The sequence below is a fragment of the Triticum dicoccoides genome, chromosome 6A (genome assembly GCF_002162155.2).
Source record: "Triticum dicoccoides isolate Atlit2015 ecotype Zavitan chromosome 6A, WEW_v2.0, whole genome shotgun sequence".
Classification (NCBI taxonomy): domain Eukaryota; kingdom Viridiplantae; phylum Streptophyta; class Magnoliopsida; order Poales; family Poaceae; genus Triticum; species Triticum dicoccoides.
The window spans coordinates 11,836,682-11,855,942 of record NC_041390.1 but is presented as its reverse complement, the minus strand read 5'-3'; the positions used below and the strand labels follow the sequence as shown (position 1 = coordinate 11,855,942).

Genomic DNA, 19,261 nt, shown 5'->3' with positions numbered 1-19,261 from the left:
CCGCCCCGACCCTGACTCCCTCGAGCGCCGCCGCCGCACCCTGGCAGCCCCTCTCGGCGACGACCACCACGGGTGTGCCTCCATCTCCCTCGAGACTCCAGCTCCCCGGCGGCCTTCCCTCCTTCCCCCCAAGTCCATGATCACTGCTGCTTCGAGGCCGAGGAGGCCATCGGGTAGCAGCGAGCTCGGGGTCGCAGTCCAACAATGCAAGGAGCCAAGGAGGGTGGTCCAGCCGAGAGAAGGAGGTTGCGAGAGGGGATGAAGCGGCAGTTGCGCGGCCGCGTTGACCCGAGCTGGTTGCGAGAGCGGATGGAGTGGCGGCTTCACGGATTCCTTATTGGAGGTGCCGGTATGCAAGCACGCCTTCTTGATTTTGTGCCTGCCTCTTTCCTGACAGAATTCTGACTCTGCCTGGGCGTTCTCCTACTTTGTGTGTGTTCAGAACGATGCACTAATGAAGGTTTCGTATACACATGCTTTTCTTTTTTCTTCTTCGTATGCATATCTGTGAATCTTGTGAGCCATGATTGGCATGCTGCTATGTATGTCACTCTGTCACTTAGAGGTGCTGCTACTACCTAATTTTTATGCTAGAAATAACTACCAAATACAGACAGAATGTACAAATTTATTACACATGATTGAGGGCAATAATCTATATATTTCCTGCAGTACCTGTCAGCCCGCTGGCGAACTCGTGAAATATGGATAGAGCTGCCACCTGATCACCGGGGCCAAGAGGGAGCCCCAAATAAACCATTTCCTCTATTATAATCAGATTTTTGCACAGAGCTAAGGGATGGTTTCATTGAATAGCTCTTGTGTTCATCTAATAGTTAGTTTGGTATGTCTTTAAGAGACAGTATGGATTCCTACTAAATGCATTTAATTTTGGGGTTTTTGATAATGAACATAACCATGGCATTTTCTTCTGGAATGTTTGTTTTCAGCATCTGCTTCATCTTGCGATTATATAGGTTGTAAGAAAGAGCCAAGATTAAAACTGGTGCATAGCATCCAGGTTTTTGTCGAACTGCGATGGAGATCGCTCTTCTGTTGTTGGATGTGAGAGCCCCTCTCATGCCGGAGAACACTATACATGTTTTTTGTGTTCCCTATTAACAGCTATAAGTGCAGCGGGGTTAAAACAGTGTGGCGGGAAACATGAGAGAAGATGATTGTACGTGGTATATGTATGATAGAATCACTGGAAGCGATTGGCTTAGTAAGTTTACATGGAGAAACAGTTCAAGAAATATCTTGTTTGAACAGCTTAGCATGTTTTTTCTTTGACTCCTTTGCCTTTGAAGTTTTGACATGCTGTTCTTATTCATCTCAAGCTGAGCAAGATGCTATGCAGTACCTGTGTAGAGAGCTTGAGAACTACGGATTGCTCCTGTGTGAGAGAAGTCTGATCAGCCAATTTTTGTATATAATGTAGCTACTTTTATATCTTTGTCAGTGAAAAATATTGCTTTGTTCTTTCCTGATCCTATTTTGTTAGCATGCTATTTTATATTTTTGGGCCTACCTTAAGAAACATAACATTAGTGATGTCTTAAGCATATGATGATTTGAATGGTTATTATTCACTATGGGTGCATGGCTATTCTTGGGTTTGAGCCTTAGGCATGCAACAACGAGATCTAATTGCATTGTTTGTTAACTATTTAAACCAAAATCATTCATCAATTTTGATCGGAAATCTTATCCCAATACTTTTGATACTGTGCTTCGATTTTGATAACAAAAATTGTTTCAACTTGCCATGTGGAAAATCAAGTAAGAGCATATCCATGTTTACTTATTAGTTTGTTTTCTGAGAATGGTGCGGGATTTACAAACTGAAAAAGTAATTATTGTTTGAAAATCATTTTTAACAAAAATCATTTGAAAAATTTGTTATGATATGGTTGTTTGACTGATTGCAATGTTGTTTTTGTGGTAGTTTTTTTCAACTGTCTAAGCATATATCTATTTTTTGTACACCCGGTGCAACGCACGAGACTTTTTGCTAGTACCTACTAATAAAGCACGCATTGCTTCTGTCGGGTTCACCGTCATAATACGCTTCTTCCCGTGACTTTACGCTTTCAGTTTGAATTCTTCTGTGGGGTTCACCGTCATAATACGCTTCTTCCCATGACTTTACGCTTTCAGTTTGAATTTAAAACATATTCAAGGTGTACTAATATTTTCATGCCCGCTCAGCATTGCGCAACTTGGCCCAGCCGGTCCTGTATGTATGTGTTTGATATTTTTTTAATTTTAAAAAAATTGGTCGCAGCTGGGATTTGAGCCCTGGTCTACTGGATGTGTGTAAACACATCGGACCACTCAGGCTGGGCTAGTGAGTGTGATTACCTAGGCGTCTCGCTTTTTAAGAATAGAATGCGATGCGTGCGTACTTGGGCCGAGACAATGGGCACGGGCGTGCTGGGCCGGCCGACTGCCCACTGCGAGCAGGCTCGAGGCTGTTTTTCATATCTGTTTATTTATTAAATAGTCCCACATTGCTATTTTACACAATTTTTACCAGTTTATATACGTTCTTAGGTTGTCAAATATCAAGGAGCTGCTTCGGAAATTATGTAAAGAATATGGCATGAATAAGATTTGTGCTTAGCGAAACAAATGACGGGAAGGGCAATAGCTATTATGCATAATTTTTTTTGAAGGAGGTGCGGGAATCAATGGCAGGCGTGTAGTGCCCTCCTTTATATCTTATGAATAAAAATGGTGTGGCATCTTTTTCCTGCATGATCCTCACTAAATAAATTCAGGCCATTCTTTCTTTCGTTGTAACATACAGCGTGTCATGTTTTCCTTGTACTTATAATCCTTACTAAATTTGCGCCAAATTTATAACACATTGAACATTATGTTTGTGCCACTAAATTTATGTCAATTGTTTCTACCGTTGTAACCCACGGGCATATATACTGTTTTTTTATATTTATATAAATGGAGGTATAATCTTATTGGTGCTCCCATTTCGTATGTCCATGGCATTTCTTCATACTGAGCTAGGCTATTCTACCGATCGTCTGTCCTGGGCCACTTGGCCTCTGCCCCATTGGTACGCGTAACGTTGCACCAATAGAAAATACAGTGCCCTCCCAACCTATCCGTGTGACCCGGCCCAACAAATCAAACCCACCATCCCATTTAGGAGATGAGGCAAAAAATAGTTGACCATGACTGGAATCAAACTCGCAATGTCCACAGTTTTTTGTGTTGATCGTGTTAGCCCGCAAAAAACGGTGTTGATTATTTTAAAGCACATATCGTCGTCGGCTCCCATCACTTTAAGTTCCATAAGAACATCCAAATCTATGCGTATGATGGAGAAATGGATGATCACTAGCCTGAGTATTTCTGATTTTTAAGTGTAGCATGTGAGCAATTTTATTTGATTTCAATTAATAATGTTGGATGTACACTATTTATAATCATTACATGTATTATGTTACGTTATCAATAACTTGATTTCAAGGCCGCAATTCACAGTTCTATTATCTGTTGCAACGCACGGGCCTTTTGCTAGTAGATCTAACGGTAGTAGTTTTCTAATCGATCATTAGTTTTTTCTATATCAATACAGAACGTCCTATAGAAATATTGAGGCGTGAAGTCTATAATGGCATTGGTGGGTAATATTGATGTTTCTGTTCCATTAAATAGATCTAACGGTAGTAGTTTTCTAATCGATCATTAGTTTTTTTTATATCAATACAGAACGTCCTATAGAAATATTGAGGCGTGAAGTCTATAATGGCATTGGTGGGTAATATTGATGTTTTTGTTCCGTTAAATAGATCTAACGGTAGTAGTTTTCTAATCGATCAAATTAAAGGTCAGATGTTTCTGATTTTTGTCAGATTTTCTAACATATTTTTCGTTTTTTGGTTAACCCATCAAGTACTTTTTTATAAAAATAGATTAATAAGATGATTGCATGCATCGCCTAAACGCAGAAACCCGGGGTCATCCTGCTTTTCAAAAAAAAAACATGTAGTAGTCGTTGTAAGAAACAAGTCTATAGTTATTAATTATAAGTTAACCGAGACACTGAAGTAGTAGTTGACGATGGAGATGGGCCACCCTTTGATTTCCATCAATTGGAGACAGCATCATGGCATCGTACATGAATGTCTCCATCAGCTTGTATTCACCTTTAATTGTCTGGTCCTGGTTGATTCAGATGATATGTCAAAACAGAGATGCTTTTAAATAATTGCTGCTTGTGGAATGCGATCCTTCTCTTCAAATAATTGGTCCACGATCAGTCCCCATTTGTAACCAGTAGCTAGCACTTGAGGGAAAAAGAAGAACTGAAGGGAGAGAGCAAGAAAGAGAGACAACTCGAATGGCCGGTGAGGAAGAGGCGCAGGTGGTAGAGTCCTGCTTCGTAACGCCGGCTGCGGACACGCCGAGGAAAACGCTATGGCTCTCGGCACTCGACCTCATGCTAGCCAACAGAGGCTACACCCCGCTTGTTCATTTCTACCGTCGATGTCCCGGCACCGAAACCACTGACTTCTTCAACGGGACCAAGTTGAAGACAGCGCTAGGCATGGCCCTTGTGGGCTTCTACCATGGCCAGCCGCCTCAGGGTGGACGCCGACGGCAGGTTAGAGATCGGTTGCAACAGCAAGGGCATGCTTTCCTCCTGGCTCGCTCCCAACTCACCATCGACGACTTTAGCAATTTGAAGCCATCACCAAGGCTGAGGAGGTTGTTTGTTCCCCAAATACTCTCAGCTGAGGTGTGTGCCACCCAGGTCAGTCCGATTCTTATATAAAGAGCTAGTTTTTATTTTTGTTCGTCTTTTTTTCTTTCTAACCAACTCAACTAAATTATATATGGTAGTACACTGCTACATATATTACATATGCATGCCTATAATTACAAGCAGCCAGTAATATGTGTAACAAATCACCCCATGTATGTATGTGTAGGTGACATTTTTCAAGTGCGGTGGGGTGGCCTTTGGGACGGCAGTGCACCATGGCACCATGGATGGCATTTCCGCGTTCCACTTCTTCCAGACATGGTCAACTTTCTCGAGGGATGGCGACCGGGCAGTGGTGAAGTTCCCCTACCATGACCGCACCCACTTGTGTGCAGGTGTTAGGAGCTAGGGTTCTGGCCTTCCTAGGGCATAGGCTATAGGGAAAGGAGGGAGTTGGGCGAGGGTTGGAGGTCGGCGGCCGGCGGCGAGGCGCTGTCCTTGCGGCTGGGCGGCGGCGGCGCAAGAGGGAGGCGGCTAGGGTTTAGGGTTCCGGCTCCTCTGGGAGCCGGGCAATAGAATAGTCTTATTGCTTAATTCTCAAAATAGTCTTACAACTTGTATATATAACCATAATCTGAAAATAAAACTAAGATAACTTGGGCCTAAGCCTGCCCAGTGGGCCTCCGGCGGCCATAGACCTGGCCGGTCATAACATCTCTCCCCGCCTGCGCAAACACCTCGTCCTCGAGCTGAAAGTCGGGGTAGTGCTGGTGGAACTCCTCGCGCTGCTCCCAAGTAGCGTCCTCCTCTGGTAGTCCAGTCTACCGAATCAACACGTACCAGGAGCCTCGGCGTAGCTGAGCCTTCAGCGCCTTCTCTGGCTCAGGAAGGATACGCCCGTCCGTGATCGGCCGAAGTGCCGGTGGTGCCGCGGGTGGATCACCACGGAATGGCTTGAGCAGCCCGACATGGAAGACAGCATGGATCCGCGCGCCTGCCGGAAGCTGAAGACGGTACGCCACCTTCCCAATGTGTTCCAGGATAGCAAAGGGACCGCCATAGCGAGGACCGAGCTTCTTCCTTGCGCGTGGGTCGAAGGACTACGTAGAGCGGTGAAGTAGACGCAGCCAGACCCAATCACCCACCGCGAACTCCGCCTCGCGATGGTGGCCATCATAGTATCATTTATCCAACTGTTGGGCCTGGAGGAGTCGTTGCTGGACCTCCGCGAGCATCTCATCACGGCTCCTCAGAAGAGCCCCGGCTGCCTCGGTCCGTGCCGAGGCCGGATCAACCGGCAGGATCGGCGGGGGCGGCCGGCCATACACCACCTCAAAGGGCGTAGCACGGAGGGCGGAGTGATAAGAGGTGTTGTAGCAGTACTCCGCCCACGAGAGCCAGTCCACCCAGGCGCGAGGGCGATCACCTGTAACACAACGCAAATACATGGCAATCACCTTGTTAACGATCTCAGACTGGCCGTCCATCTGAGGGTGGAAGGCGGTGCTCAGGCGGAGCTTCCCGCCAGCAGGAAAAGGTCGCGCCATACATGACCCGTGAACACAGGATCCCGATCACTGACGATCGAAGAAGGGAACCCGTGGAGACGGACAATGCCATCGAAGAAGGCCCGTGCGACAGATGCCGCTGAATATGGATGGCCAAGGGCGATGAAATGAGCATACTTGGAGAAGCGGTCAACCACCGTGAGAATGAAGGATTTGCCGCCCACCTTGGGAAGGCCCTCGATGAAGTCCATGAAGATGTCCGCCCAAACCTGAGATGGGACCTCCAAGGGCTGAAGCATGCCCGCTGGCCGCAGTGTCTCCGTTTTGTTGCGCTGGCACGTCACACAAGACCGTACCCAGTCACGGACCAGGGCACGATCACCTGGAATGTAGAAGTCGGCACGGAGACGATGGAGCGTCTTCTGCACGCCCTCATGGCCCGCCGAGCGGGCGAGACGCAACACCTGCTGACGAAGATCGTCATGCGCCGGAACGAAGACGCGGCGCCCGTGGAGAAGCAGGCCGTCGGCTAGACGCCACGGCTCCTCCAGCTCGCCCGCCGTCAGCTGCTGCCGCAGGAGGAGGGCGTCGGCCGCGGCAGCGGTCGCCCGGCGGATGTCGGCGTAGAGGGCGAAAGAGGGCCCGGTGATGATGTAGAAGGCCGCCCCCTCCGCCGCACCATCGTCCACATCGGCGTCACGCCGAGACAGGGCGTCGGCGACGGTGTTAAGGCGACCCGGCCGGTACTCGACGGTGAAATCAAAGCCGAAGAGTTTACTGATCCACTGGTGCTGGGGAACCGTCGAGAGCCTCTGATCCAACATGAACTTGAGGCTGTATTGGTCTGTGCGGATCCGGAAGGAACGACCCCAAAGATAGGGCCGCCAATGGCGTACTGCCTGCACCAACCCAATGAGCTCACGCTCATACGCCGCCAACTTAAGATGGCGTGCAGCAAAGGGGCGGCTGAAGAAGGCGAGGAGTCCATCGCCCTGATGCAGGACCGCACCAAACCCCGCATCGAAGGCGTCGCAGTTGACGGTGAAGGGGAGGTCGAAATCCAGCATCTGCAGTACGGGTCCCGTCGTGAGGGCCCCCTTGAGGGCCTCGAATGCTGAAGTGGCCTCCTCATCCCAAGAGAAGGCGTCGCGACGGAGGAGACGCGTGAGTGGGGCCGCGATTAGGCCAAACTCCCGGATGAACTTCCGGTAGTACCCCGCAAGGCCAAGGAACCCGCTAAGAGCCCGCGGAGACTGCGGAATCGGCCAGGCGGCGACGGCCGCCACCTTGTTGGCGTCCATGGCCACTCCCTTGGCCAAGATGACGTGGCCGAGGTAAGCGACCGAAGGTGTCCCAAACGAGCACTTCGAGCGCTTAAGATGAAGATGATGCGCCCGAAGCTCGTTGAAGACGATGGCCACATGCTGGAGGTGCTCTGCCCAAGAGGCGCTGTAGATAAGAATGTCCTCAAAGAAAACGATCACAAACCGACGTAAGTAGGGCCGGAGGACATCGTTCATCAAGACCTGAAATGTCGCCGGGGCGTTGGAGAGGCCAAAGGGCATCACCAAGAACTCGAAGTGGCCGTGATGAGTCCGGAACACCGTCTTGGCGATGTCGTCGGGATGCATGCGCACCGGATGATACCCTGACCGGAGGTCCAGTTTGGTGAAGAAGCGCCCCATGTAGCTCATCCAGGAGTTCATCGACCACCGGGATAGGAAACTTATCCTTATGTGTGAGAGCATTAAGGGCGCGGTAGTCGATGCAGAAGCGCCACGTGCCATGCGACTTGCAAACGAGGAGGACCGGCACCGTAAAGGGTGATGTAGAGATCTGGATAATGCCCGCAGCAAGGATGAGTGCGCACTGCCGCTCCAACTCGTCCTTCTGCAGCTGAGGGTAATGGTAGGGCCGTACTGCCATCGGAGCCGAGCCCGGCAGGAGATGAATACGGTGGTCGTAGACCCGGGCCGGCGGAAGGCCCTGGGGTTCCGCAAAAAGATCACCGTGCTGTTGCAGGAGGTTATCCAGCAGCGGATGCTCGACCTCCGTGGTGGCCGCGGCTAGATGGAGTGGGCGCGACGCCGGGGTGCCTCCATCGCCCTCCCACCGGATGCGGCGGCCGAGGCGCCAGAAGGTCATCGTCAGGGCGTCGAAGTCCCAAAGGATGGGACCGAGAGTCCGCAAAAAGTCGACGCCGAGGATGAAGTCAAAGCATCCCAAGTCGATGCCGGCACAAGTGATGGTGAAGTGCTCGTCGCCGATAGTAATGGGGACGTCCTAAGCGAGCCCATGGCAGTGGAGGCGGCCGCCATTAGCGACGGTGACCGCAGCTGCTCCCCGCCCGTCGGCTGTAGTGCAAGGCGCCGCATAGTAGCCTCCGGTAGGAAGTTATGTGTAGAACCCGTGTCCAAGAGAGCCACCAAAGTCTCGCCATGGATCGTGACCGGGATAAGCATAGTCCGCTCATTGCGGATGTCGGCCAACGCGTGGAGGGAGACGACAAGGGCCATAGCCGGCGCGGGTGCAGGCGCGACCTCGGCGGCGGCTGGGTCGCCGAGTCCATCATCGGTGACGTCGTCCTCCGTCTCGTCGACCGTCTCCAAGTAGAAGAGGCGCGGGCATACATGGCCTGGGGCATAGGGCGCATCACAGTTAAAGCACAGCCCCAGGCGGCGGCGCTCGAGCTGCTCGGCTTGCGAAAGGCGCCGGAAGGGCCGCGTCGCGGCCGAGGTGGTCGCCGGTGAGGCGGCTGAAGGTGCTAGCGCGGCCGGCGGTGGTCATGGAGGCAATCGGCTCCCCTGAGGTGCTGCGGGCCGTGTTAATGCCTGGGCGCGCTGCTCGAATGCCCGAGCGTAGTACATGGCCGTGTGCAGGTCCTGGGGCCCCTTCATCTCGACGTCCACGCGGATGTGGTCGGGAAGCCCGCCGACGAAGAGCTTAGCCCGCTGTAGTGCCGTCACCCCCGGTGCATGACACGCCAGAGCCTGGAAACGGTCGGCGAAATCCTGGACCGTGGAGGTGAAGGGTAGGCGGCCCAGCTCGGACAAGCGGCTGCCGTGCCATGGTGGTCCGAAGCGAAGGAGACACAGCTCGCGGAAACGATCCCAGGGAGGCATATGCCCCCCTCGTCCTGCTCGAGGGCATAGTACCATGTCTGGGCGGCCCCCCGGAGGTGGTATGACGCGAGCCAAGTGCGCTCGGACGCAGGTGTGCGCTGCCCCCGGAAGAACTGGTCACACTGGTTTAACCAATTAAGAGGGTCCTCCGAGCCATCATACGTGGCGAAGTCGATCCGGGCGAAGCGAGGTGGTGTCGGGGTCGATGCGCCAGTGCCCACCGGTTCGCCGATGCGGAGAGCAGAGGACGGCGCGCCGTACTGCAGCGTGGACACCGCCGGGTCTCCGGCCTCCGTGTAGACCGGCGGTGGCGATGTTCCGGTGAGCCATGCCGGAATCAGAGAGGGCGACGGTGGGAACCGCACCTGCTGGATCGGGATCCCCCCGGAAGGGCCCTGACTCAGGCCGGCGCTAGGTGGTGGAGACGGCGTGGGGGCCGGTGCAGCCGGCACGGAGGGGGCCGGTGCAGGCCAGACCGGCCACGGGGCTGGGGCGGACGCGGCTGATGCCGCGAGCGCTGGTGCGGGCCATTGTGGCCAGGCCGGCTGCTGTAGCCGCCGGTGAGTGCAGCGGGCACCGAGTACCACGGAAGCGCCGGTGGGCCGGAGGGTGCAGGCGGCGGGGGCGGCCCGTACGGGCTGGCCAGGAAGAGCCAGATGCCCTGGACCGCGACGACCAAGTCGTCGAGGACCCCTGCCATGGCCTCCGGGGTATAGTGGGCCGGTAGGGTTGAAGGCGACGGCGGCGTCGCGGTGATGGGGGCCGGTGGATGTGCCAGAGATGAGGTCCAGCGGCGCGGACGGAAGGACCAGCGGCCCCGTGGCGAGTGGTGATGGCGCGGCGGCGGTGGTGGTTGTGGATGCGGCGGCGGTGGTGGTCAAGGGCAGTGACGGCGATGGTGGTGAGGATGACATAGTCGAAATAGAGCTGGCTGATACCAAGGTGTTAGGAGCTAGGGTTCTGGCCTTCCTAGGGAGTAGGCTATAGGGAAAGGAGGAAGTTGGGCGAGTGCTGGAGCGCGGTGGCCGGCGGCGAGGCGCCGTCCTTGTGGCTGGGCGGCGGCGGCGCAAGAGGGAGGCGTCTAGGGTTTAGGGTTCCGGCTCCTCTGGGAGCCGGACAATAGAATAGCCTTATTGCTTAATTCTTAAAATAGTCTTACAACTTGTATATATAACCATAATCTGAAAATAAAACTAAGATAACTTGGACCTAAGCCTGCCCAGTGGGCCTCCGGCGGCCATAGACCTGGCCGGTCATAACAGCACGGTACCCACCCGTTGTTCATCCCGACACCCTCCCCCTTTTTTGCCTCAAGATCAACCTATCCCAGCCCTCGGGGCCAGTGATCAATGAGGTTTTCACCCTTCGCAAGGATCAACTTTCCACTCTCAAGCGCATCTGCGGTGCCTCCGGTGTTAGCACCTTCAGTGCCATGAGCGCCCACTTGTGGCAGTGCATGTGTCTAGCCCGACGGCTCCCACCAAACTGCACAATGCGCCTCGCGTTTTCTGCCAACATCTGGCGTGCCATGACGCCACCGCTCCCAGACGGTTACTTTGGCAACGCGGTGATAAACGTCAGTGTTGCTGATGAAGCGTGTGGCATCGCCTCGGGCGACCTGGCCTACATTGCGCACCGGATTAAGGACACCCTCGGCCAGGTGGACGACGAGCTGGTACGTTCAGCGGTCGACTACCTCGAGCTCGACCAAGCAAAGAGGGACAACAGCCCTGCCATAGGCAATCTACTGGCGACGGACATGAGAGTGGTCAGCTGGCTCGGCATGCCGCTGTACGACGTGGATTTCAGCTGGGGAAAGCCGTTGGCTGTGCTGCGCGCCCAATCAAACCGTGGAGGCTTCGCACACCTGATTGACCGCGCGCACATCGTCATGTGTATAGACGCTACTATCCACAAGGAGTTCAAGCGTTTGCTGTATGCCAAGTTTGAGAGCATGGTGTATTCCAAGTTCTAGCCGGCCGAATGTGACGCCCGGATAATTAAGCTACAATAATCCTCTTCTAATGATGCCACGTCATCACATTACTGTTGCCAATCCTCGCTTGATCCAAATCTGAATTCAAATTCAAGTTCAAACTAAAGTTCAAAAATTCAAAATTCTCAAACATGCAAACTAAAATGTTCAAAGTGTAGCAAATATTCAATAACCAATTATGATACTGACCCAAAATTCTTGTAAAGTGTTTTCATGGCCTATAATAATTAAAACAGGGGCTTAAAACAATTGTTAAATGTTTTTAAATACTAAACAAATATAAAACTATTTAATTAATGTGCCAAATCGTTAAGGTCAGTAGCCTAACTGTAAACACTAATTTAGGTGATGTTTATATATTTTCTAAAGCTGAAATAAATAGATAATAAGATATGAAAACAATAAATAGAAAATAAATAAAAAGAAAACACAAACAAAAACAATAAGAGGAAATAAAAGGGACCCTCCCCACCCCTGGGCCTCGGCCCACCAGGCCATCAGCCTGGTCGGCCCACCTACCCCTCCCTCCTCCTCCTATTCACGAGGGGGGTCGTGGAGGGCATCCGCCATGGCCTCGGCCAGATGCCGCCCATCCACCGCGCCCCCTGCCTACTTGTACTCCCTCCCGGCGCCCGAACCCAACCCTATCTCCTCCCCGACCACTCCTTTTTCCTCCTGGATCTGGACACCCGCGGCCCCGAGGCCGACGCCCGATGCCGGAGCTCCTCGTCGTCGCCCCGTCCCTAACCGCCTCCACGACGACGCGCGTGAAGACGCCGCTTGCCTCCCCGACCACTTCGCCCTCGCCTCCCTGTCGCCTCGTCGTCCGCAACATCCTCCCCGACGAACTCCATCGAGCCTCGCTGCCCCTCATCCCATCAACGGAGGGTGAGAGCATCCCGTTCTTTCCCCTCTCTCTACGCTGCTACGCCACCCCGTTCGCACCCTAGTCCCCGTCCCACTCGAGACCGAGCCACCGACGCGCGAGCTCGTCGCCCGCGTAACCTGCTAGGCCGCCGCCCGTGCCCGTAGCTGGCGCCGCTCGGCTTGTCCCCACCGCACCGTCCCCTGACGGACGCCCCTGGCCCTGCCCCTACTTCGCCAGCCCGCCGCTGCAGCCTACGCCCGCGCCCCCGCTTGCTTCGCTACTGCTGCTGCTGACTGCAGCCCACCGTCGCGCCCGCCGGCGTCCATCCCAACCGCGCCGCCCGCGTGAGCCCCACCGGTGCTTGCCGCCCCATGGCCGCTGCTGCCGCAGTCGCCCACCGCCCCGCAGTACACGCCCGCCGCCCCGCGCTCCGCCTCTAAGCCGCGGCCGCACCTCGCCGCCGGCCACCTCCCCTCTGCTTCCTTGCACCTCACCCCGCCATGCGCTGCTCGCTCCCCTGCGCCCGCTGCCCGCAGCCTGGCCGCCCCTTGCTCCGGCCGGCTGTGCCCCTGGCCGAGACCTCTGCCACGGCCCCTCCCGCTTCAGGACACCGTGGCCCCGGGTCCGTCCCGACCGGTGCCCGCGCTCGCCTCGGCCGTTCTCCCCTCTCCCGTGGCCGTTCGGTCAGGCGATCACGCCCAGGCACCCGCAGCCCCGCTCGCCCGCGCCCGCTATGACCTATGGGCCACACTGCCCAGTAGGCCCCATGCCCCTGTAAAAAAATAGAAGAATAAAAAAATGCATAATAATAAATTAATTAGTTAACTCGGATTAATTAGCCTAATCACTAGATTAGTTGAAACTGTTTTAGTTAACTAGGCACAGTCAATGACAGGGGGGCCCACCTCCTGTTGACCAGTCAAACGTTGACTGGTCAACTGGGACCCCTGGCCCACCTGCCAGCCACTGGGTACACTTTGGTGTACACTGTGCTGGGTGCGCCTAGCATTTTAGCATTTATTTTCATATTAAAATTAATTTCAGAATATTGCTAAAACTTGAGAAAATCATAGAAAATAATCCGTAGCTCGGATGGAACAGTTTTATACATGAAAGTTGCTCAGAAAAATATGACGAATCCGAATACGTCCTCCGTTCGTCCTCCACATACTCCTAGCATAGCGAACATGTAACTTTCCCCCTCCGTTTTATTTGTCCGAAAATGCATAACTCCGGGAAAACTTTTCGGATGTTATCCCCCTTCACCTGTAACGTGTGGCACCGCGTTAGAACACGTCTAGCTCTGCATATTGTCATGTTGTACACTTGTTTGCTCTGTATTTACTGTTTCTTCCCCCTCTTCTCTTCGGTAGACCCCGACACTGCCGCTAATGCCGCCGTGATCAACTACGTCGATGATGACCCCTTCTTCTTGTCTGAGCAACCAGGCAAGCCCCCCTTTGATCATCCCAATATCGCCCATTCCATTCTCTCATGCTTGCATTAGATTTTTCTACTATATCTGATTGCTCCTATTCTGATGCATAGCCTGCTTTTGTACCTGCTATTGTTACCTACCTGCTTATCCTAAACTACTTAGTATAGGTTGGCTAGTGATCCATCAGTGACCTCCACTTGTCCTTGCTGCACCTGCTTCATCATCGACGACAGCTACATGATCGACGACCAGAGCCCGACACTGCACATCACATCACGCCCCTTTAGTTGTTCGACTTTGCAGAGCTACTATCGAGTGACGCGGGTGATCCCTCATAACGCACTCCTGATGATAATTCTGTAGTGTAGCTATTCGGTCATGGTCATCGAGGGTGATTTCCTCCTTCACCATTCCCGATACGGCTCTGCTGTGCAACCCCTCAAGTGTGAACCTCGAGGGTGGTTCCTCTTACGTTCACCTTGATGATTACATCGAGTGGAATCCTCCGAGGGTGATTCCTTGGGTTTTCCCCTTGATGTTTGGACACACGGTTACCTTGACATTACTTGAGACCTTTGGGAAAGTCGGGCGGGCCCGGAGAGCACCCGCAAGATGATTACGAGGCACGGCCGGGAAGTCAGGCAGCCCTCGTGTGGGTTGGGCTTGCCCTTGCCGTATTTCCTCGAGACGGGGCGACGGGGTCACATTATCGTGAGTTTCTGCTCGTCTCCGCGAGCTAACAATACACTATGGTTTGGATATTTGTTCTGAATTGGCCTTTGGCCTTTACGCACTAACCACCACGCGAGAATAGATATGGGCCTCGACGTCGCGGTATCAGCCGAAGCTTTGTCAGACGTCCAGTTCAGCAGTGCGGCACGGCTGGGCCAGCACCATCCTGTAGTGGTGGAGCCTGGTCCGCCCTGCTCGCAACGACCCGGAGTGCAACGGGCGATGGGCCCAGACCCCGGAGTGCTTAGGATGTAGACCGGCGGGGACCTCTCAGCTGAGCCTAGGTCGGGCTGCGACGTGTTGACTTCCGAGGCCGGGCATTGACCCCAGAAAGGTGTGTCCGGCCAGAGTGATCGAGCGTGTTGGAAAACATGGTGCACCCCTGCAGGGAAGATCTTTATTCGAATACCGTGTCCACGGTAATGGACGTTCAAACTTAGATCTTGATCTAATACAACTAGAAATGGATACTTATGAGATGTGGCTCCAGGATTGCTTTCTCGCAGGGAGTCGAGGAAGGATCTCTGGGCGTTGATACTACAACATGCTTGATAGTTAAACTGCTATTCTTTACTCTTCTACATGCTGCAAGATGCTTGGAGCTGCTTGAAGATGCTAGTCTTCGATAGGCTAGGCCTTCCCCTCTATTCAGGCATTCTGAAGTTCAGTCCACAGATACAACCCTTCCATTTGATACCAATGCATACTTAGCATAGATCTGATGCTTGCGAGTACTTTGGATGAGTACTCACAGTTGCTTTGCTACCCCTTTCTCCCTTCCTTCTTCTTTCCGGTCGATGCAACCAGATGGTGGATCCTTGGAGCCAGATGCCACCGCCGACGGATACTACTACGTGGAGACCACCAACGACCAGGAGTAGCTAGTTAGGAGGTCCCAGGAAGGAGGCCTTGCCTCTTCGATCGTGTTGCTTTTATGCTAGCCTTCTTGAGGCAAACTTGTCTAACTTATGTCTGTACTCAGATATTGTTGCTTCTGCTGACTCTTGTGTATCAAGCTTGTATTCGAGCCCTCGAGGCCCCCGGCTTGTAATATAAAGCTTGTATTATTTTGATTTGTGTCTAGAGTTGTGTTGTGATATCTTCCCTTGAGTCCCTGATTTTGATCGTACACATTTGCATGTATGATTAGTGTACGATTGAATCGGGGGCGTCACAAGTTGGTATCAGAGCCGACTGCCTGTAGGATCTCCCTTTCCAACTCCTTGGCCGAAGTTGAGTCTAGTCTTTGAAAAACTATTTTACTAACATGGCTGTGTGGCTTACGGGCCCACGTCGCCATTGGGTGGTATTAGGATCTTTTATTCCTCGTCTATACTCTGGGAATCTTATCTCTCTTGTATTCGGGTTAAATGATTTTGCTAACTCTAGGTTCTCGTAAATACGTTCTACCAGAGAGCCCCTCACTCCAAATGATTGCTTGGTGCACCACAAGATTCTGAAGATACTCTCCGATGTTTTACCGAGACCCTTATACGCTTTGCCATACGATCCCTACCACCGATAAATCCTTACGAGTAACTACCTACGTTGTCGTTCATACCTTCATCCCCAGTTGCTCTTGTTATTACAAGATGCCCCGAATTACTCTCTGTTGTCCTGAGAATCCGTTGAGCCTACTGCCTTGCAGTTCTTTGCCACATGAATACCCCTGCGGATAATTACTCGCGCTTGTCGAGTATCCATTCGTCCACAGTTGTTCTTTGTTTCACAAAATTCTTTGGAATATTATCTGATCTTCTGAAAATTCTTAGTAACCTATTGCTCTTGCTCCTCCTTATCTACTTGCATTGTGGATGCTTTCCATATGTCTGACAATATTCAGTAGTATCCTTTGTCATCTTTAATTTTGAGCATTTGATTCTATATGTTTGTGAATGCTTGCAATCATCAAACAAAGTTAGAATTCTTCCCTTCTGCTCAGACGTCGCCCCTGACATGAGCTGGTGCTCGACAAATCAAACCTTGATTGATTGTCGATCTATGCCTTTTCAACTTGTCTTTGATCAGAGCCTCTTCTTCTAATCCCCCGTTTTGGAACTCATAATTCCCTTTGCCTTCGAGCTTTGAGTTAGTCAGTTGTTTCTATAATCTGATATCCTTGCATTCTTTCTTCTTCTGGGTGAGTATCGATGCTCACATCAGATCCCTTGTGGACCACCAGACCTTTTGTTCGGTTTTATCTAACAACGTTCTTCATATTCACTAACCTTGTAAGCCTTCCCTCAGATGCATAATGCCTTTGGTAAATTGTATCCCCCGCTCTTGCCAACCATACCCTTCTTCCGGGCTTTTACTCGTGAAGTGGTGGTATATGTTCTTAAGATGCCCCTATGGGTTGAATCTCTGTCTTACCTAAATCCGTGTGAACCCGAAGATTATGCGAGTTATATCTACTGGTGTTTCTTCGGATAAATGTTCAATTCTACAACTTCTTCGAATGCGAGAGGTGAATGGAAAGTTATGCATTGTAGAAGTGGGAGTCGACCTTGAACTTTGTGTTCATGACCATGGAAACGATGTAGATCTTATCATGGGAGCTTCTTGTAATGATAATAATCCCCTTGTGGTAATTTCAGCTTGTACCTATGTTTGGTCCTTCGCAACCGTGTTTTCCACCATATTGTTCTTCCTTGATCCCATTTCTCGGACAAATGGAAGTACTTGTCTTCTGTAGATCATTTCACCCATCCAACCTCTGTTCTGCTATACCCTCGAGTATTACTCTCTGCTATCTCGAGATTATCACGAAACTACATAACCTCTTATGAGTTTTTCATCAACTATTATTCTCGTCGATTCAAATTTTCCAATGGGTTCTGAGTTGTTAGAAGCTCGAGAACACTGATAACTGATTCAAGTCTCCATTGCTTTGTTTAAACTTTCTTGTAACGTAACTTATATGAGCAGTGATAATTCGTTGCTTATATAAATGCCTCGATATACAACTCTGTCAGTTAGACCTTGTTACTATTGTTGATGACATCCCGGTAGCCGCCGATGGACGAGAACTTTGCCTACTGGTCCGCCTCGCCTTGCGAGCAGGAAAATGGTTCTCTTCGTCCCTCGCCCTTGGTACCAACGTTGTTGCCAACATAACTGACAGTCTATGCTCTCACATGCCTGGCTAGCAGCGCCCTTTCTACTTCTAACCCACATGGTGGGCCCATAACCCACAGTTCCACAGGATCGAAACCTGACTCTCCTTGTTTTCAAGTTGTCCCTCGCGCTTGGCTTCGTATGTAATTCACGAGCCACCATCCTTGTGATCTGCTCTGGTATCAGACGCAATACTTATTCCCATTGCTCTTGAACCCCTTTCACTCTCTGTTTCAGGCAACGAACGATTGCCTACCCACTTGAAACTTCTTATTGCACCTTCTTGCTTTGCTCTCGATGTCTTACTTAAGTTTCAACTCGAGAGATAGCCCCCAGTTACCTATCTTGTGTTGAGGTCCGTCCTTTTCGAGTCTTTCCCCCTACTACAACCCTTAAATCTCGGGACGAGATTTCTTGTAGTGGAGGAGAATTGTGACGCCCGGATAATTAAGCTTCATTAATCCTCTGCTAATGATGCCACGTCATCACATTACTGTTGCCAATCCTCGCTTGATCCAAATCTGAATTCAAATTCAAGTTCAAACTAAAGTCCAAAAATTCAAATTTCTCAAACATGCAAACTAAAATGTTCAAAGTGTGGCAAATATTCCATAACCAATTATGATACTGACCCAACATTTTTGTAAAGTGTTTTCATGGCATATAATAATTAAAACAGGGGCTTAAAACAGTTGTTAAATGTTTTTAAATACTAAACAAATATAAAACTATTTAATTAATGTGCCAAATCATTTAGGTCGGTAGCCTAAATGTAAACACTAATTTAGGTGATGTTTATATATTTTCTAAAGCTAAGTAAATAGATAATAAGATATGAAAACAATAAATAGAAAATAAATAAAAAGAAAACACAAACAAAAACAATAAGAGGAAATAAAAGGGGCCCTCCCCACCCCTGGGCCTCGGCCCACTAGGCCATCCGCCTGGTCGGCCCACCTACCCCTCCCTCCTCCTCCTGTTCACGAGGGGGGTCGTGGAGGGCATCGGCCATGGCCTCGGCCAGATGCTGCCCATCCACCGAGCCCCCTGCCTACTTGTACTCCCTCCCGGCGCCCGAACCCAACCATAGCTCCTCCCCGACCACTCCTTTTTTTCCCCTGGATCTGGACACCCGCGGCCCCGAGGCCGACGCCCGATGCCGGAGCTCCTCGTCGTCATCCCGTCCCCGACCGCTTCCATGACGACGCGCGTGAAGACGCCGCTTGCCGCCCCGACCACTTCGCCCTCGCCTTCCCGTCGCCTCATCGTCCCCGACATACTCCCCGACGAGCTCCATTGAGCCTCGCTGCCCCTCTTCCCATCAACGGAGGGTGAGAGCCTCCCGTTCTTTCCCCTCTCTCTACGCGGCTGCGCCGCCCCGTTCGCACCCTAGTCCCCTCCCACTCGAGACCGAGCCACCGCCGCCCGAGCTCGTCACCCGGATAACCTGCTAGGCCGCCGCCCGCGCCCGTAGCTGGCGCCGCTCGGCTCGTCCCCACTGCGCCGTCCCCTGATGGACGCCCCTGGCCCTGCCCCTACTTCGCCAGCCCGCCGCTGCAGCCTACGCCCGTGCCCCCGCTTGCTTCGCTACTGCTGTTGCTGACTGCAGCCCACCGTCGCGCCCGCCTGCGCGAGCCCCACCGGTGCCTGCCGCGCCGTGGCCGTCGCTGCCGCAGTCGCCCACTGCCCCGTAGTACGCGCCCGTCGCCCTGTGCTCCGCCTCTGACCCGCAGCCGCGCCTCGCC

The 19,261-nt window shown here is 52.0% G+C and overlaps 1 long non-coding RNA gene and 1 pseudogene across 1 annotated transcript; both read left to right on the top strand.

The window, feature by feature from the left end:
• Positions 1-7: 7 nt before the first annotated feature.
• On the top strand, positions 8-1,482 carry LOC119318905. Its single transcript, XR_005154270.1, has 2 exons — positions 8-349; positions 673-1,482. It is a non-coding gene; the product is annotated as an uncharacterized LOC119318905 (long non-coding RNA).
• A 2,846-nt stretch (positions 1,483-4,328) lies between these two features.
• On the top strand, positions 4,329-11,340 carry LOC119319089 (annotated as a pseudogene).
• The last annotated feature ends 7,921 nt before the right edge of the window (positions 11,341-19,261 follow it).